The 20,376-nt window shown below is 33.0% G+C and overlaps 1 protein-coding gene across 2 annotated transcripts in view; it reads left to right on the plus strand.

Moving 5' to 3' along the window:
* The first annotated feature begins 969 nt into the window (after nucleotides 1–969).
* Nucleotides 970–20,376, plus strand: part of TFPI (tissue factor pathway inhibitor) — a 104,210-nt gene continuing 84,803 nt past the window's right edge. For both annotated transcript variants that reach the window (XM_047873312.1, XM_047873313.1), the window contains exon 1: nucleotides 970–1,050. The gene's annotated coding sequence lies outside the window, so the exon portion shown is untranslated. The remainder of the gene's footprint in view (nucleotides 1,051–20,376) is intronic.

Genomic DNA, 20,376 nt, shown 5'->3' on the forward strand with positions numbered 1-20,376 from the left:
ACAGATGCTCCCTAGTTTAGACAGTAAGAGGTTTTATTAATTATCAGCTTCACATTAATTATTTACATATGAAGAGCAGAGTTGTTTGTTAATTTTTATAATTTTTGTTATAACTTCTGCCCTCTTTTAGAAAACTTGCAATTTGCATTGAAGTTTTCTCCAATTGAAAATAATTCTTGAGGCACTTGGGTGGCTCAGCCAGTTAAGCATCCAACTCTTGATTTTGGCTCAGGTCATGATCTAATGGTTCATGGAATTCAGCCCTGAGTCAGGTTCTGTGCTGCGTGTGGAGCATACTTGGGATTCTCTCTCACTCTCCCTCTGCCCTTCTCCCCTGCTTAAGCTCCCTCTCGAAAGAAAGAAAGAAAGAAAGAAAGAAAGAAAGAAAGAAAGAAAAAGAAAGAAAGAAAGAAAGGGAGGAAGGAAGAAAGAGGAAGAGAGAGAGGGAGGGAGGAAGGAAGGAAGGAAGAATTCTTTGTGAAAATTAGTATAATTAGAACCTGTTGCAAAGCATTAATTAAATATGTAGCCTCAACAACTGATTTAGTTCCTCCATTTCTGATTCTTGCTTCGACTTACACAACATGCATTTCAACCTGTCTAATGTCCTGTCTATTTAGGCAGGAAACTAAAAATGTTACATTTCCCAGATTCCTGGCCAACTATGGCTCTGGATGTGATTTAGATTTTTCCGAAGAGATGCATCTGCTTGAGACTTAGATTCGGAAGTAAATCACTAGAGAAGAGCGGCTAAGCCTCAAGTTTCTCTTTTCCTTAAGTAGATCAAGTAGAAGATAATCATTGGACAGCAGTTTTCTGATTCCTAGTCTCCAGCCGAAGTGGCGGGATTCTAGAATCATCAATTCTGCTGGTTATTACCTCGCTCCAAGACTGACAAAAGTAGTGTAATTCTAGAATCAGTGACCAGAAATCTCAGATTGTGTTTGTCATAGATGGAATCTTCAGTGGGCTGGTCTTACAGTATTTTGCTGGAAGTGATTCTTAGGAGTACAGGTTAATGACTGATCCTCCAGTCTTTTCCAGAGTTTTGTAAGTACCATTCCCTGTATTAAAACCCTCTTCGCTTAAATTAGATAGGAGAATCACCATTAACTTCAGTTGAACCCATACTAAACATTAACTCATGGGGCTGTTATGAGGATAAAATGTAGGTGATGAAATATAAAAGCAATTCAGAAGCCAGTGTTTGGCCATCAGTAAATGCTAGAAAAATTAGTAAAGACATCTTTTAGTGAATGTATTTTATTTGTATAAATATATATCTTTTATTACATAAGCAAAATCTAAGATATTCTGTATGTTTTGCCAGAATTCTGAGTTAAATAAATTTTCCAGTGTCAGTGTTATTTTTATTTTTGACTTGTATAATGTTGCTTCTCTTTATTATGTTTTTTTTGTTTCCACAAAAGTCAAATACAAACATCACCAAGCCAATTGAAATTTGAAGAATCAGTCTATATGTGTGATTGCTGGTGGTGTCAGTCATTGATTTAGAGTGTCAAAAGATAAATTGAAAAGTGGTTTATCTTACAACTAATCATTCTGGCTCCACTGTAATTCACTGATTTCACTGTGTATACCCATACTAATATTTTTCCTTCAAATCTGGAATTGTTTCAAACAAATATTTAAAGTAATTTTATTTGGCTCTTCCTTGTGTCCAACAAAGAATTACAGACTACAGAAATACTTCCAATAATTGAAGGAAAATAAATAAATATATGGCTGTTTACTAAATAAATAAATAAATAAATAAATAAATAAAAATATATGGCTGTTTATGTAGTGTTACTTTTCAAAGATAAAGGCTCAAGAAAATGTAAACTAAATAAATATATGGCTGTTTATGTAGTGTTACTACATAAATAAATAAATAAATAAATAAATAAATAAATAAATAAAAATATATGGCTGTTTATGTAGTGTTACTTTTCAAAGATAAAGGCTCAAGAAAATGTAAACTAAAAGCCTATTGCTAAGTTATGCAAGAGAGAAATAAATATGCTACTATACATAGTATAATATTGTACAGTATAAACATGCACACACACCCCCATGCTTCCTCAATTTACATTGCATGTTTTCTCCTTCACCATAGGTTTTCGCCCCCATTGCCTCTTCCCATTGCTTCACTCTACTGTGTTTGGTATATGTCCTTAATATGTATGTGCTCTTATTTTTAAATAATTTTATTTTATGGCTGTGTTTTTAATATGTACAAATGATATTTACCTACGAGTATAATTTCTCCAATTTTTTTCATTTAACATTATAGTTGACGATTTTTGTTTTATATTTATCTAGTTCCAAGTGCTAAATTCTGCACAGTATCCCATTTCAAATCATTTTTAATTTTTCTGTTCATGGATACATAAGTGCCCCCAATTTCCTGCTACCACAGTCATGCAGTAACAAATAGTGACAGTCTCATTTGGGCAAACAGTCAGTGGTGGGACTGCAGTGTGAGAGGAAACACACAGTTACAGTCCCAATAAGGGTTGGTAGTTAGCCTTCCATAGTAGCACTGACAGCTTACGCTCCCATCAGCAAGATTAATCTGCTCTTAATTTTCTATAGTCTTTTCAACAACTTGGTACAGTCTGCTTACTTATTTCACGTCTGAAGCATAGAACACAATAGCTAATAAGAAAATATATAATCTTATCTATCCAAACCAGAGCATTTTTAATAGCTAAGAAGAGATAATGATAACTGCAAAGAGATATAAATCATAAACAGGTTATGCTAGGCAAACCAGGTCGTTCACCCTGTGACACTGATGTTTTAAATATTTGTATTTATTTATTTGATTATTTGTAAAGTTGAACATCTCCTCATGAACATTTTAGCCAGCACATTAATTCTAAAAAATACTTACCTCCTTTGAATGTTTTTCTCTTAGTTTCTGGTCTTTTTCTTATTAATGGGCAAAGTTTACTCTGTTATCTTAGGTTCTAATCCCTCGGTATTACTCATCTTCCCCCAGCCTGTAATTCACCTTCTTGAATTCTCTATTGTTTCCTTCACTGAAGAGAAGTGTGAATAAATACATGTCATTCACTGGGGACTGTGGCAATACTTCATGGCATCATAGTAACAAAAATAGTCTCTCTTACTTTTAGAATTAGTACTATACTTTGCCTTTCACACTGAAGTCTTTGATCCACCTAATAGTTACATATAGATTTGAGCTCCAGGTAAACTTTATTTTTCTATAGATTTAAGCCAGTTTCTCATTCCCACCACCTAAACAACCTGTCCTTCCCCCCACAAATTTGTTAAACCATGACAACCAAGTTCCCCTGTGTTAACGGAACTTTTTTTTTTATTGTTTTGTTACATTGTTCTAGTTGGGGCTTTTTTGGTCATATGCACATATCATGAGGTTTTGATTGTTGTATCTTTACAGTGTGTCTTAATATCTGATAAAGGAGACACTCTTTTGTGTTTAGAACTCATTTAGCTATCTTCGGGCAATAACTCTTACATTAAAAAAATTATTTTATTTTTTTTTAATTTTTAAATGTTTATTTATTTTGAAGGAGAGACACAGAGTGTCAGCTGGGGAGGGGAAGAGAGAGAGAGAGAGAGAGAGAGAGACAGAATCCGAAGCGGGGTCCAGGTTATGAGCTATCAGCACAGAGCCCGATGTGGGGCTTGAACTCACGACCTGTGAGATCATGACCTAAGCCGAAGTTGGACACTTAACCAATTGAGCCACCCAGGTGCCCCTTACATGAAAAATTTTAAATCAAGTAATCAAATTCTACAAAATTTCTGGAATGTTAGTTTTAATTGTATTGAATTTATAGATTAGTTTGAATGCTAGAAGCTTTACAGAGTATGTATATATACACCACCATCATGGTGTTCAGAAGCTAAGCTACTGTCCTCACACATGATTCATGCTTGTTTTTTCTTTTCCTTCTGGATCTGATAGAACAACTGCAAGGTAGAACCTATGTCATATCTAGCTTAGGAGAGTCTGTGAAACTCTATTTATGTTTTATGCCTCTGCAGTAAAGGAACACAGGCTAGGGAAGCTGGTATCTATGTTGAAAGTCCCAAGTCAGAGCATCTGTCCCAAGGATAGTAAGCATTAAAAAATTTACTCCTACCCATACCTCATGTTTCCCATGCCAAAAACACACCAGTTTCTTCCTTATGAAGCAAACTTTAGGAAAAAATGTGGACTTCCATGTTGTTTATAGAAAAAAATATATATATTTTTGACTGGCACAAGCATTGTGGGCTTCTTGGCAGTCAAATCCCTTTGCAAATTAATAAACTGGTATGCTAGGTTAGCTTGTCATATGACTTCTTTCCAGCAAATCTTATCATTAACATAAAATCATCAAGTTTTTAGATCTTAAAGTAATGTGATATATTTCTTATAAAAATAGCTGCTATAATTACATTTGTCCATGTATGCATGCACCTTTAATGTGGCTTTATACTCTCCCATCACTAGGTGATGTTTATTTCCCATTCCTTTGAATCAGGGCTGGAATTCTAACTTACGGTTTCCAATATGATCTTAGGATCCTCAGGTAATTGTTTGAAGTTGGGGTCAGCCTCCTGAAGGATGAGAGACACCACAACACAGCTTACAATCAGCACCAAACTCAGATGTGAATTGGGCTGTCTTAGACCATACAGTTCCAGTTGAGCTCTTAGTTAACCAGAGCCATGATCCCAGTGAGACCAGAAAAAGACCACTTAGCAAAACCCAGCCCAAATTTCTGATCCACAGAATTAGGGTAAATAAAATGGTTGTTGTTTAAGTGAGGCTGGGAAAACCACAACCACAGGCCAAATCCATCCTTCAACTTTTTTATATATGGGACTTCAACCTAAGAATCAATCATTTTTATATTTTTAAGAGATAAACAACAATAATAACAACACGCAAAAGCAACAGCATGTGGTCCACACTGTGTAAAATATTTACTGTCTGGCCTTTTACACCATTTTAAACCACTGTGTTTGGGTTGTTTATATGCAGGAATACATAAAGTGCATGTCAAAGCTTGAAACTTGCTTGTCAAACCAATTGAAGTGGTTCTTTGGTAGAACTAAATTTAAAAGAAAATCTGCATACATTGAAGGTAATTTTATTCCTTCTCACTCAAACTGAATGCATAAATATTCATATGTATCACTCATAATGAAACTATCAGGATCATGTATGGATATAAAAACATTTTATAAATTATCAGGTACTATAAAATATAAGGTGTGATGATTGATTTTGAGAATAAAGAGGTAAATGATGACTAGCTTCTGGAACATAGTAGAAGCTATAGCAAAGGTAGTTTCCAAAGTAAGTTAGCATTAGCCTTATCAAAACATGAGAAAATTAATTTACCAAGAAAAACATTTTAATGCTTTTACAATTTTTCACTGATTTCCCACTCTTTAATGCAGTCAAGAATTAATTAAGGCGGTACTTGCTTATATCAGCTACATAGACATATGTGTTGAATCATTAATTTTGCATAATTTAGTCAATGTTGGTTGATTTAGCAATTTTTCTATTAAGACCATTTTCACCTTACATGAATTTTTTAAGATAGATAGGTGATGTTAAATAGATCGATCGATAGATTATAGATAAATTTAGTTATTAGTAATTGCTTGGATTCCCAGGCATATGCTTTGCAATTATGTTGCCCTGAGTTGTTACCTAAAGAACTCATTTATCTGAAGAAATTCATATTGTAATATATATGTATAAATATTTCCAATATTATGAAATATGCATTTTTACTATACATTCTTGCAATACAAATTCTTTTATGCACATTAATACGTTCTAATATCTCTGTTATTATCCTAAGAGAAGTAGAGAATGGATCTTAGGTAGACTGAACACGTATCCAAGTTTGCTGTAAATTCAGGTAAAAAATTGCTGTAAATTCAGGTAAAAATGTAGTCCTTCTTCTGGAATCCCTTAATATTTAAGCTCCTTCACTGTTAGAGAACTTCCAATTTGCAAAATAAATTATATAGTTACCATGATATCGGGAGAAAGTAGCAATCTCCCCTACAAACTGTATTATATTTAAAAATGGTCTCCTTAGGGGTCGCCTGGGGTGGCTCAGTTGGTTAAGCTGCAGACTCTTGATTTTGGCTCAGGTCATGATCTCATGGTTCATGGGATCAAGCCCTGCATCAGGCTCTGCACTGACAGTGCAGAGCTTGCTTGGGATTCTCTCTCCCTCTCTCTGCCCCTCCCCTGCTTGCACATTTGCATGCTCTTCCTATCAAATAATTTTTAAAAATGCTCTCCTTGTACCAGTATCAATAAATCTTAGATTTATACCTACTTACCATGGTAAGTAGTTTCAGTTGCCAATTGCCTTTCTTCTAATACCTATATTTATATATTCTTTGTTTCTCAGATATAAAGTCAACTTCTTTATCTACTATGGTAATTAAGATTTGGTCCTATTGTTTTATTCTGCATGATTATCAGATAATCTATACTGATGGAAATCTTCTTTCCATCGATAATAAACTAATTATAGATAGTTGCAGGACAAAAACTCTCATTACCATTTCTCTTAGTAACATCATTGAAATGTTCACATTCACATTTTACCATGACAAATAACGTTCCCATATGCATTGCTTTAGAAATCAACAGAATACCATGGTGGATGGTTGCATGAGTCACTCTATATCCATATTAAACACAACCCATCCTTTAAAAAAAAAACCACTGATTTTATTGGTGTGTAGAAAAGAGGGATTTTTTATGTGTAGGTTTTATTACAAAAACAAGAGAAATTTCATAACTGTTTTTGAATATATATTACTTAACAACACTGTAATTCACTGTAATTATTTTCCTTTTTGTTCCTTCCAAAGTATTTATTCTTTTAAGTGAACCCAAATTTTTAATACACCTCTATCACATAAAGTTGATCATGTGCTGTGAGTTTCAAGTAATTTTTAGCAAACCACTCTTTCGCCATAATATCACGGATCATAAGATTTCTGATTCATTCTGCATAAGTATATTATTTTATATATGTTTTCCTAACTGTGACTTAAGAGTATTATTTTTGTCAGTCTATATTTTTGAAGACTTTTGTTAACAATCATCTTCCAAGGACCAACAATGAATGCTACCAATGGCTATTGCTTTGTACAGATAAGACAGAGTCTCTTGTATCTATATACCCTCTCTGATGTACTCAACAAATCAGGTTCATAGTGACATAATTGCTTGTTGTATAAAGTATTTTTTAAATTAGAAAGGATAATACATAGGAAAACGTGATCATACATAGGAAAGATTATACATAGGATTGGTATGTTAAGAGAATGTATTGAATCTTCATTGTTTTATTTTGGAGAGTGAGTTTGTCTGTTTCCTTTATTTTCATTATGTCAAGTTTAGGTGTCATTTTCATTATGTCAAGTTTAGGTGTTCAGAAACCCTATGCACTAATTCTGTGCTGTAAATCCCAGAGGATTTTTGTCTTGTTACATTCCCATTCAATATAGAGATCTAAAGTTGTGTTCCAATTCTGATATGAAATGCAAATACCTAAAACAATTTTTTGTATCCCTTGCAAAGTTCTGTGCAACCTCAGCAATGTATTCTGAGAGCCATGTAGTCTCCACTGCAAACTGTTTCCTCTTCTGTTCCTACAAAATATACGAAGCTGAGAAAAACTTGCATAGAGCAAATGGGGGATTCATTGTTACATAAATCCAATTAGATGCCTAGGAATATAACCTGCATAAACAATTAACAAGACTAGAAATATTATGTCCTGTGACTAATATAACACACTGGAAGTGCCATCCATTTCAGACTTAGGTATAGATATGTAACAGAGTAATTAGTTATATCCTTTGGTCTAAGGAATAATTAAGTAAATTATTTATCAATTATATTTATTTTAGATTTAGAACTTTATCCATATCTCTCCAAATGAGCTTTTAGTAATATTTCTTATGATTGTAAGTGACTTTTAGTATTACATATTTTACACTGTTAAAGTAGTCATTGCTAACCAAAGTTTCACAATTAAACACATTTTTACGAATGATGTTATATGTGCTACTGGAAATTAGGAATCAATAAAGCAGATACTCTACCACCTTCAGAAAGTTTATAGCCCCATAGGGCAGATCTAAGATAATGTAAAATAAGAGATTCTAACCCAATATAGGAGTCTTTGAGGAAAGGATGCTTACAGTGGAATAGTTTAGCCTGACAATGGGGTGGGACAAAGTCAAGGCATGGAAGGACATGTGCAAAAACTGTTTCAGTATAAGGCATTTTGCAAGAGAAACTGATCTGTAGAGGCAGGTTTAGCTGATGGTTATGATATCTAGGGGTTATACGGAGGTTATGATAAAAAGTGTCTATAGGATGAATTTATTCCATATTAAGCATTTAGGTTTTTAGTGCTTGAGCATATATGTATGTAAATATGTTTACATACACATATTTAAATATATGTATTATATATATTACATATATTGATTTAAAATGTTTTATAAGTAATAAAATACTTTGAAATTTCTTAAGGTGCTACATATTAGCCATGTACCATATGTGGACTAAATCTTAATCCTCTACCTTGAAAAAAATTATTGTTCAAAAAACTATCTTAGTTCTGTATAGTCTTCCTAGTGAATTCTTTGTGCTATGTGAAACATGTCTGTAAGTTTAGCAAGAAACTAATATCTTGTAAATTAAAAAATAAATGTTTACCTAATTATTGATATCCTATGTAGCTTGTACATAAACCTAATTGACAGGTACTTAACAATGTGGATTTTCTTCTTTTCATAAAATGTTTATTTAGGAAATGTTCGAAACAGTCTTTATGAACAAAACAGTCATATTTTGTAAAGCAACAGTGACATCCAGTGACAACTGAGATTTAATCAAAGAATATGTTTTAGATTTGCTATACAAGGAAAAGAAAAAGTGTTATTAAGTATTAAACTACACACATTTTTCTATTTGTTTTAAATGTTCTAAGAATGTATCCATATAACAAATCATTGGATGAAAATATAAACCAGTCAATCACTTAGAGAATGAAAAAATAAGCCATGGATTGGGAGAAAATATTTGCAAAGCATGGCTGGTAAAGGATTATACCCAAAATGTACGAAAAACTCTTCAAATGCAGTGTCCTATGTCACAAGGGAATTGCAAGTTAAAACAACAATATATCACTACACACTTAATAGATGGCTAAAATAAAAATATACTGATTATAACAAATGCTGGTAAGTATGTAGAGCAACAGGAATTCTCATTCATTGCTGGTGGGAATACAAAACGTTATGGCCACCTGCTGGGGAAGTCTGCAGTTTCTTAAAAAGCTAAAAATGGTCTTATCATCTGGTCCAGCAATTGTGCTCTTTAGCATTTACTGATATAAACTAAAACCTTATGTCCATACAAAAACCTACACACAAATATTTATAGCAGCTCTATACAGCAGTTTGCACCCCAAACTGGAAGCAACCAAAATATCATTCAGTAGGTGAGTGAAAAAACAATTGCGATACACCCACACAACAGAGGAGTATTTAGCCATAAAAAGAAATGAGCTATCAAGCCACAAAAAGGCATGGAGCAAAGCTAAATGCATATTTTCAAGAAAGCAAAGCTAGTCTAAAAAGACTATGTAGTGTATAATTCTAATTATATGACATTCTGGAAAAGACAAAGCTATACAGAAATCAAAATGTTTAGTGGTTATCAGAAGAGAGGGATGAATAGATGAAGCACAGAGGATTTTTAGGGCAGTGAAACTATTCTAAAGATTCCATATGATGCTATAAAGGTGAATACATGACACTATGCATTTATTAAAACCCATAGAACTGTACAATTGTGAGCCTCAATATTAACTACAGGCTTTAGTTAATAATAGCATATCAATGTTAATTCATCAATTGTAACAAATGTGCTACATAATGCAGTAAGTTAATAATGGGGTAATATGAAACTGCTTGTATGGAATAATATGGAACTCTGTACTATCTTCTCATTTTTAATGTAAATCTAAACTGTCCTCAAAAGCAGAGTCTGTTAATTAAAAAAGAGTCAAACAACAATCATTTACAATATTAATCTCTCGCAGTGAATGCATGTCTTCCCCTGAATGGTAGATCATTACCAAGATGTTTCATGGGATTATTCATCATTCTTATTGAATATTTGGAAAGTGAATATTGAGTGAAATGGTGAATGTGTAGGTATATTACAAACTTGCATAAATTAAATTGGGTGTTGTGTGTGTTTGGGATGTGGAGGACTTCACAGTCATGCTACTCTGTGGCATTGAGTAATTCAATATTTTCATTGTAGTTTATAATTTCTATCTTTATTTTATTATTTTTTAATGTTTATTTTTTGAGGGGAGGGAGGGGCAGAGAGAGAGGGAGACACAGAATCTGAAGCAGACTCCAGGCTCCCAGCTGTCAGCACAGAGCCTGACGTGAGGCTGAAACTCACCAGCCACAAGATCATGACCTGAACCAAAGTCAGACGCTTAACCAACTGAGCAACCCAGGCGCCCCTAATTTACCATTTCTAAAACCATAGTGGTAAAAGTTAATACATGGATTTTTTTTTTAAAAATCACAATTTAATGCAATCATGATAGGATGAAAAAAATGGAATGCCCCCACTATGAAATTAACAGAGGTACATACAAAATGTCACATGAGTTACAAAAATATATTATAAGAGAGATACAATGTGATAATAGTTCACACTAAAAAGTAAATGTTAAGAGATCTTAGCTGACCACAGGTTTGATATAGCCTATTCACAATAAAGATTTTTATTTAAATTGCCTTATTTTTTTTAATTTCTATTTTTATTCTGGTTTCATTTTTTTATTTTAATTTTTTTTTCGAAAACAAAGGGAGAAATAAGTCAATGGTGAACTCCAGGTGGCTAGACCGCATCTGGAATACTATGTTCAGTTCTTGTTGCCTATTTTAAGAGAGTCATTGACAAGTTAAAGCATCTTAAGAAGAGTTTAGGTGTTGAAATTTGTAATATGAGAGCTGAAGAAACTTGAAAATGTTTAAGCCAAGAAAGAAAAGCATAAATAATCAGTAATAGTTACCCTTAAATACTTGAAGTCTCCCTGTGGAGATAACATTTTTTAGGCTTACAGGAAAATTATTAGCAATAGGTGAAACTTACAGGGAAACACATTTTATTTCAATGATTTTCACTTAAGCTAACATAACTTGTTCACACAGAACTGACTATATTAACATAACATTAAGACACTTATTGATATATCCTTTCAACATAATTAGAACCCATTTCTATTTTTATGCAACATAAGTAAAGTCGAACGATAGAAATCTTGAGAAAAACATAGTTTTTGCTAATTACCCATTATGAAATTGTTAACAAAAATGTTAATATCTCTCCACATGAAAGGCTCAGAAGCATATAAAATTCTCCTTGTAATATTTAGAAATGACTTCTTTCTTCTTTCATCCCTAAGTTAGTATGTACATATTGTCTCAAGTAAAGATGATACAAAAATGTATAAAGAAAGCTTTAATCATCTCCACTCTTGTATTTCTTTTCCCACAATATTGACTTAATTTCAACAGTCTTTAGTATATTCTTTCATACTTTCCCTATATTCATATGAATATCTTAGATACATACACATGTAGAGATTATTCGTTTCTTTTACAAAAATATGGGTCACAAATAGTACACTTGAACTTTGAAAAAATTCTCTTGACAAACAGATTGAGCATTCCTTAGGTCAAAAGCCTATTCAACCTTTTTTCTGTTGCTAGATGTTCAGTATTCCAGCTATTTAGTTTTATATTGAAATCATGCTGCCTGCAACAAACATCTTTGTATGTGTATGCATGTAACTACTATTGCTTTTATTTTTACATGATATTCCATGGACACATCTTTTAAAGTGGAAATGCTGGGTTAAAGACTATGTATTTTCTTGTTTGTTTAATATTATTACAAATTGGTTTTCCAAAACTTGTAACAAATCATGAAAAAAGTGAAAAAGAGTTTCATTTTCTCCTATTGTGTCATAGCACTGGATATTATCAAATTTTGAAAGTTTGGTAAATCTGAAGACAAAAATATTATTTATTGCTTTAACTTGCATTCCTGTGATGCTGAAATATTCCTAATGATCATGTTACTGTTTTATTTCTTCTTCTATAACTTGCCTGCTGTATTAGGATAATCTAGGATATGCTCTGATAATATACTAACCCAGAAACTTTGATGGCTTAACACAGGAGAATTTTATTTCTCAATCATGTTACATGCCCAGAATGAATTAGCAGCAAACCCAGATCCACAGTCACTCAGGGACTTAGACTGGAAAAGACCCTTCAGTGTTATATCTGAACTACCTATAGTATTTGTTCCAAGAGAGCTTCCAAAAACTCAAAGAATCGCAGAGGAGACATAAAAGCTCTTTGCAGCCTTAGCTTTCAGATACTATCTGTGACTTCTCACGCTACCTAGTCTTATGGTATCAGACTGTTAGTAAGTCTGGGAAATACAAATGAGGTATATTTGGGGAATATTTGATGGCTATTAACCATGTCTGCCACAACTGCCATTTTTCTAGCTTGGGTATTTGTCTTTTCTTAAATCAACTTATCAGAAATATTTGTAGGATATATTAATTTTTTATATTAAGATATATTTGTTTAGCCTTTACTACTATCATTTGTCATTAGCTACTTTGTGGTATCTTTTGCCACACAATAAAAATGTGTAGTTACATATATCCCTTTTATACTTTTATCCCTTTTCTATTTTCTGAATATGTTCTGCATTTAGTAACACCTATAGCACTTCATTTCTCTACTATTTTTGTAAAGTATTTGTTCATTTTCTTTACATTTCAGCATTTACTTCATTGACAGTGGTTTTTAAATAATGAAATAAGAATCTGGCTTTTCTTTTGTCAGATGATTAATCAACCCACAGCAACATTTATTAAATAAACAATTTCCCATTGAATTATTTCCTATATAACACCATGTTAGACTCTTTTAGGCTTTTTATATATTCCATGAGTTACTATGCACCTTAATGAGATAATATACTTTCTTTTGCATATGATGTTTTCATATTCAATTTTAATATCTAGTAAAGCAAGAACAGAACCTCTTCTTCCAGTTTGTCTTTGTAATTTTACTAGGTATAATTCTTCTGAAATATAAAATCTTATTTAAAATCTAAAGTAAAAATCAAATTATTATGGAATTGCTTGAAATTATCCATTAATTTTGCAATCATTTCTATTTAGGTACATAGTTTCTCCATTTTGCACAGGTCCTCTTTAATGCCCATCAAAAATACACCAAAAACAAATTATACATATTTTTCATTTTTGCCATTAAATTTATATATGGGTACTCTGTCATTTACTGTTTACTATTTATGTGTTCATTATTTGCTACAATAACAGAGTATTTTTTATTTCCATTTTGAAATGGTAATTGCTAATAGAGAAAAAAGGCTACATTGATTTTTTTGTGTGTATTAACCTAAACAGTCAACAAATTTCCTCACTGATGTACTTGTAGTTTATTCAGTTTTCTAGGTATACAATCTGGTTGCCTACATCTAAGAGTAAGTTTCTCTCCCTATTTTAATGTGTATACAATATTTTTTTTATTGTCTTGTTGCATTATCTAGAAGAACAGCACTATCCAACAGAATTTTCTGTGATGATGGAAATGCTTTAAATCTTCACTACCAACAGGGGAGTTACTAGGTGCACATGGCTAGTATAACTGTGGAGTTGACTTTTAAGTTTGATTTAATTGTAAATCATTTAAACACTCACATGTGAACAATAGCTAATGTATTGGGCAGTACAGATCTAAAGTGCCAAAAATAATATTGAAAAATTTCATGATAATGGACATTCCTGTCTTTTTGTTACTTTTAATTATCTCAGTGTTTCACTGTTTTACATATTGTTTGCTGGTTTATCTGTGTATGTGTGTGTGTATGAATATTCTTCATTGTTTTTAAGCAATTTCTGTCGATTCCTCTTTCCTTAATAATGCTTAGAAATTTAATTCTGATTGCATATAGAATTTTAACAAATATTTCTTGACATATGGTTTTTCTTTTTTTAAATATTTGTATTTTTCCTTTTTTTGTTGTTGTTGTTTATTTATTTTTGAGAGAGAGCACCGTGTGAGTGGGGGAGGGACAAAGAAAGAGGAGGACAGAGGATCTGAGGCGGGCTCCGTGCTGACAACAGAGAGCCCGATGTGAGGCTTGAACCCATGAACCGTGAGATCATGACCTGAGCCAAAGTGGACACTTAACCAACTGAGCCATCCAGGCACCCCTGGGGTTTCTTTTTAATGTGTATGTGTAATTGCTTATTTGGTGCCCTAATTCTGAACAAAACTTATATTCCTAACTCCTTTCTGCTTCTGGTGTTATTATTTTCATGCTATGGGAAATTATATTTCTAATCAATGTATTTAGAAAATTAATAGTGCTAAGTGAATTATTCTAGAGTTTCCTAATGTGTTATGATATTAAGGTTATGATAAATATGTAAAATGATATAAGAAACATTCCCTTTTTCTATGATCTAGAATATTTCATGTTACATAAAGCTTTGTTTTATTCATAAAAATTTATGTTTATATAGAGCTGTTATTAAATAATAAGAGCTCTGTTTGTGTGATTAAAATTTAAAACACTGAAATAGAGTATGAACTGGGAAGAATAATGTTTTAGTTGGCAAAAATTGTATCCCATACATGCAAGTTTTTACTGAATTTAAATAATGTTTTAAAACTAAACCGTATTCCTCTTTTTGACTTTTAATTGATTATTGGGAAACTAAAGAACAAATAAAGAAAATAAAACAGTACATCATAATTAAAGTGTAGTTGTTACTCAAATTGTTTTGCAGACCTTCCAGTTGTATTAAAACGCACTTATTGGGGACACCTGGGTGGCTCAGTCCGTTAAGTGTCTGACTGGGGGGCAGGTCATGATCTCACGATTTTGTGGGTTGGAGCCCTGCACTGGGCTCTGTTTGGATCCTCTCCCTCTTTCTCTACCCCTCCCCCATTCACTCACACATGTTTGTTTTCCAAAAACAGCAGTAAATTATGTTGTTCTAATAAAGTCAATGCATTATGACAATTTTATGAAATAAAATGCCTGTATACAGGGTGAAACAAAGTTTCCAAATGGGATAATAGTTGTCATCTGGAATACCTGGCAAATGCAAATGTACAAACTCTCTGAAAAGATACATAACCCAAGACAGGATTATCAAAAATAATCTCACTGTGAAGCTGAAAACATTTTGAAAGTTATTTGTGTCATAAATAACCACTAGCAACCACATAGTCAACAGGATGATTAGAGTACCTAAAACTTCAAAAAAAAAAATACTAAAGAAAAATAAGGCCAGAAAGTACATATAAAATCATTAAATAAAAAACAAGAAACAAAAAGCATAAAACAAAAAACACCAAATTATGAAAAAAGGCAGAGTTCAAAGAAAATCAAATAGAATTAAAATTAAAATACAAGCACAAAAATTAAAAATTTATTGAATTGGGGCACCTGGGTGGCTCAGTCAGTTAAGTGTCAGACTTCACCTCAGGTCATGATCCCACTATCAGTGAGTTCGAGCCCCGCGTCGGGCTCTGTGCTGACAGCTCAGAGCCTGGAACCTGCTTCAGATTCTGTCTCCCTCTCTCTCTGCCCCTCCTCCTCTCATGCTCTCTCTCTCTCTCTCTCTCTCAAAAGTAAATAAACATTAAAAAATAAATTAATTAAAAATAATAAATATTGAATCAATCAAACAGCAGATTAGACACAGAAAGAATTAATGAACTGAATATGAGACCTTGAGATATAACCCAGAATGCAGCACAGGGAGAAAAATAACCTTTTCTTCCTATTTCATTGAGAAAATAAAAGCCAATGGAAGAGAACTTCCAAATACACCCACCACCCTATCTGTCCATGTTATGCCACTCTACCCATGTACTCTCTAACACCAGCTACATTATTTGGGGGGCCTAGTAGCAAAAGGAAACCGTGGATCAGTTGATCAGAAGTTAAGATGGTGATAGCACAGTATTAAACTAGGCATAGAACCCTTCTTAGTGCGGTCCCCTGCATGATTGCATCAGTCTCACTGGCATGAACCCAGTGAGTTCAACCTTTACTTCTGTTTTTATTAATGAGCTGCTTGTCTCTGAGCGAAGCTCAGTACATCTCCCAAGTCACTAAATCTTAGCTCTTCTTAGTTATTCAAGCTCGCTCTTCCCAAATTAATTTATTAATTCAATGCATTACCAGTCAACAGTAACTGGTTTTGAAGAAACTGGCACACCAATATTAAACTTCATATGGAAGATGTAAAGAGTGAAAAAAAAATAGCCGAAAGAACTTTGAAATGTTTGAAACAGAAGATGAAAATGAAGATTTCAAAGCTAAAGATTTAAAAGTAAAATTTTAGAAGAAAATGTAGAATAATATATTCATCCATGTTACGATAGGTAGAATTTTTTATATAAGATTTTTAAAGCACAAGCCATTAAGGAAAAGACTGACATATTTACCTGCCTCAGTATTAATCCTTATTTGACAAAAAAACAAAAACAAAACCACCCACTCTAAGCAAACCAGAAAGACAACATACATATTTGGAGAAGGCATCTCTAATTCATATAACCAATAGAAAATATTTCCCAAAATATATAAGAAACATTTATTATTTAAATAAAAACAAGACTGAGCTCGGGTGGCTCAGTCGGTTGGGTGTCCGACTTCGGCTCAGGTCATGATCCCATGGTTTGTGAGTTCGAGCCCCGTGACTGGCTCTGTGCTGACAGCTCAGAGCCTGGAGTCTGCTTTGGATTCTGTGTGTGTCCCCCTCTCTCTGCCCCTTCCCTGCTCATGCTCTGTCTCTCTCGATAATGAATAAACATTAAAATTTTTTTTAAATAAAAACAAGACAGAACAACAAACCTAGTATTTTAAAGAGTCAAAGGATATGAACAGGCATTTCTCATATCAGTAAATCAATAAATATGAATATTTCCTTACAAGAAATCTAAGAAATAAAAGCAAAATCAACAATAAGATGGCATTTCTTAATATCAGTATATCAGAAATTTAAAATTCTGACAACACTTTTGGCAAGCATGTGGAGAAATAAGTAGTCTTATATAGTTCTGCGATGATCAATATAGAATACCTTGCATTAACTAAAAAACCTCTTATTCTACAATGCAGCAATTCCAATCTTACATATCTATTTAGAACATACGCTTAGATTTGTGCAGGGTGTCGTGTAAGAATGTTCACTGAAGCAAAAACAAGTGAAAGCAAGCTAATCAAACTAACTTCCCCTAAGCATAGAGATGAAAACAATTAATTGCCTTTTTTTAAATAAATGGAGGGGCGCCTGGGTGGCTCAGTCGGTTAGGCGTCCGACTTCAGCTCAGGTCATGATCTCACAGTCCGTGAGTTCGAGCCCCGCGTCGGGCTCTGGGCTGATGGCCCAGAGCCTGGAGCCTGCTTCCGATTCTGTGTCTCCCTCTCTCTCTGCCCCTCCCCCGTTCATGCTGTGTCTCTCTCTGTCTCAAAAATAAATAAAAGTTAAAAAAAAAATTAAAAAGAAATAAATGGAATACTATACCAAAGCAAAAGTGAAAGGAGATCCACAAAGGTAAATACGTATACATTTCAGAAATGTAATCATGTGTGAAAAAATGTAGTTGCAAACGAAAAGGAGTAATATACTATTTACGTGTTTTTTAAAAAACAATTGGTGGGGGGAGGGGGGTTGCGGCACCTGACTGGCCCAGTCAGAAAAGCAAGAGACTCTTGGTCTTGGGGTTGTGAGTTTAAGTCCTGTGTTGGGTGGGAAGGTTACTTAAAAATAAAATCTTAAGTAAAATAAAAAACAATTGGATGAATTATTTGTGTAAAAAATCATATATAGCAATGTACAACATTTGTTTGGGGTAAACAAAAAATATTCACCCCAACTTCATGATACTGACTACTAAAGAGGAAGAGAGACTGTGGAGTGGACTGGAGTTAAGGTTATTTCAGACAGTAAATAAATCTGGGTCCTTATTGATTATGAGTGGTACATGCTATCCACAAAGAATGAATAGAACAAGTATCAGGAGAAATGTTTCAAGATGGAAAACAGCCCCCTAACCCATGTGCCATAAAAGAATGTTAATACTCACCGAAGATTATTTCCATGCTTAGTGACATGTAGATAATGAAGCCTGAAATATTACACTAAAGCAAATGCATATCAGTTGTCATCTATTTTTGTAAAAGGAAGGATACACTCCCTAAGTAAGATAAACATGAAAAATCTAGATTGATCTTGTCACTTATGCATTTCATTACTTCAATTTTTGTGAGAGAATGAAAACCAAGTTTTGTCATACTTTCATGGTTTAGTCTTACTTTAGTCTTACTTTAATGAATGTCACCTGGATTCTGAATGACTTCAACATCAAAAGAAAGAAAAATGACTATTGTCAAAAAAGTGGAAATAGATACTCTTCTCCATCCAGATGGGTTTTTGGCAGGCACCTCACTTTCTAAACTCTCAAATGAATAACTCATATATGGATTTGACACAATCCTAGTAGAACTCAGAAAAAAAAATCATGCCATGAAAATACCATTTCCTGAATTGGTTTTGCTTTTAATGGAACTGAATTTACAAGTACAGCACTTCTAATTAGCCTTGCTTTTCTGAGTGTGCAAAATGGACACCACCTGTTTATCACTATCTTTCCATTGGAATATAAGGGTTGTGGTTTTGTGATTGCTCATTACATGTTAAGGTACCAATTATTCAACCTTATTCTGCTTACTTTCTAGAATACCTTTCTAGCCTGAAACAACACTCAATTTAAATTTATATTTTCCTTGTTTCTTCTTTTAATTATACTCATTAAATTCTGAGAATGCTATTACCTACATTGACAGTTTCCTATTATTCTTCTGCTTCCTTTTGCCCCTTAAAATTTTCCCCAAAGCCAGATCTTTTCATCAAGTCTTCTGATAAATCCCTCTGCAATCATGACTTTGTCCTACCCAAACCACATGTTTATTCAGACAAAATTTGTCAACAAAGAAAACTGAGATAGTTTGTGCCATTACGTGGCCAAAAGCTATGTCATATGCCTGAATATTTCCCCTGACCCCTTTGATGAAAAATGCACTTAAATGTAAGTTCCAAGAAAACAGCAATGCTTATCTGGTTTGTTCACTGCTATAGTCCCAGTAGTGTCATGTAATAGGTGGTCAAAAAATAGCTGATAAATGGATTATTCAGAAAACACCTGTTTGTATTATGGTGAAGTAGAAAGCAGCAAAGCATTAATGATGACCATATGTTAAATATTAAAAGTTATTAATCACATTAGTACATTATTGCATAAGATATTTTCTATCCTACTTAGACAATATACTTCATAAAGATGAAGTTGTAAAATATGTTATAAAGCTATAATTTTTATAGGGCTGAAAGTTGGCAAAATACCAAGGCATATCAATGTCTAAGGACATATCAATTGAATTTATATTGTGCATATTTGGGTATCGCTTAAATTGTCCAGTGATGCTTTGGATGAATAACAAACTAGATGCATGCACAATTCATAAGTATTTATGTATTTATTTCATAGCATTGATCTTTCTTGACTTCATTTTAGCAAAATTAATAATTATAATCAACATATTGACAATTTTGTTCTACTTTAAGTATATGCAATTTCAAATATTTTGTCAAATGTAAATTAAATCTAAACATTTAAAAATTTCATATTTTCAAAAAGTTTTTTCTTTAGAGTATTGAAAGTTATTTATTAAAATATATGTGCAAAGTGAACATTTTTAATGAATATCAAAATTTAAAAGAATGACTGAAATTTTAATAGGATTTTTTGAAAATATGACAACCTTACTAAGTGTTTAAAAGTAAATTTTCAGCAGTTCTGGTTTTTGGAGTTCATCTAGTTGCCAATGAAAATATTATTATACTTCACATTACATACAGACCTACGTATTAACAAACTTCACACTTATATGAATTATTTAATATACCAGACCCTTCCTCACACTCCATGTACAACTGGTCAAATACTCCTGAATCTGTGTGTTCCTCCAGAAATGGGCATTGGAATCAAATGAGAGGCCAGAGAAGCCAGTACTACTGTGAAAATAATACATTCTGAGATCTATTCCATTCCTGCTACCTGAGACAAAGGATTTGACAAAGTAATTATTTTTGATTTTGTAATTAGCTG

This window comes from Prionailurus viverrinus, chromosome C1 (assembly GCF_022837055.1).
Source record: "Prionailurus viverrinus isolate Anna chromosome C1, UM_Priviv_1.0, whole genome shotgun sequence".
NCBI classification, from domain to species: Eukaryota; Metazoa; Chordata; class Mammalia; order Carnivora; family Felidae; genus Prionailurus; species Prionailurus viverrinus.